Consider the following 1,149-nt stretch of genomic DNA (forward strand, 5'->3'; position numbering starts at 1 on the left):
ACAGAGGCACGAGTCTGTGTTCACCCTTCTAATAAGAGAAAGAATTGGACATGGGCTTGCTCTGTCCCTTCCCTGGAAACTCCTGCTCAGTGGGCCAAACCCAGAGCCAGCAGACAGAAGTGAAACTGCTGTCCTGAAGCAGCCACAGCTGGGTGTGACCCACAGTTTTCCCCAAGCTTACTGGAGAATGTTCTGCTTTGCTCCCCTGGGGCAGAAGCAGAGGGGCTGTTGGACCTCCCAAAGCAGCAGTGGGGCTGGATGGCTCCATCCACCTGGGACACAGGGGACAGGGGAGCTGGCATCACCACAGCAGATGGAAGTCACTGCCACTGCCTGAATCCACCTCAGATCTTCAGTTTGCTCCAGGCAGGAGCCAGGGAAACATCACCAGCAGCCAGTGAACAGTTTAGAGACACTCATCTGAGCTAGCAGAGCCGATTCTGCCTGGAGCAAAGGGAGGCACAAGGCAGCAGCGACAGGGCAGCGTTGCCCTCCAGAGCTGGATCAGGGGAGGCAGCGCCCGCAGCTCCTCAGCCGAGGGCTCTCCATGGAACAGAACAGGGAGAGCTCCCCTCATCTCACCCTGCTGCTCCCACACTGCCAGCAGCACCAGAAAGGCTTTTGCTCCTCTTGTGCACCCCGATCAAAGCTCTCACCGCTGCTGTGCAGGAGGAAGGGTTCAGAAGCAGGAGCTGCCTCCTCTCCCATCTGCAAGGGCTCGCTCCTCATCTTCCTCCAGGGCTTGAATGCGAGAAGCAACAAGCCTGGAGCGACAGCACAGGAGTGGGCTGGGTATGAAAGCACTGCTTGAGATGCATCACATGAAAAAAAAAGGAATAAAGGCACTTATCAAACTCACCTGAGCAGCATGAGAAAAATACACAAATGCAAGTCCTGGGAAGAGCAGCTTTAAGGAGGAACAAGAGGGAAAATTACATTTGCAAGCAAAATGTGCCAGAAAAAAGCTCAGCCTGTCCTTTCCCAGCCCCTGCAAAGCCCAAGCTGACAGTGCCTGTGGAGAGCAGCTACAAAGCACTGCTGGGACCGAGGGCTCAGCACTGCTGCTGTTTTGGTTTGGGCCACGTAGCCTTACCCTGATCTTATCTGGCCCCATCTCTGAGTAGCAAACAAAAGGAAGAAGACACAGAA

The sequence above is a fragment of the Passer montanus genome, unplaced genomic scaffold (assembly GCF_014805655.1).
Source record: "Passer montanus isolate IOZ18808 unplaced genomic scaffold, ASM1480565v1 scaffold8, whole genome shotgun sequence".
Classification (NCBI taxonomy): Eukaryota; Metazoa; Chordata; class Aves; order Passeriformes; family Passeridae; genus Passer; species Passer montanus.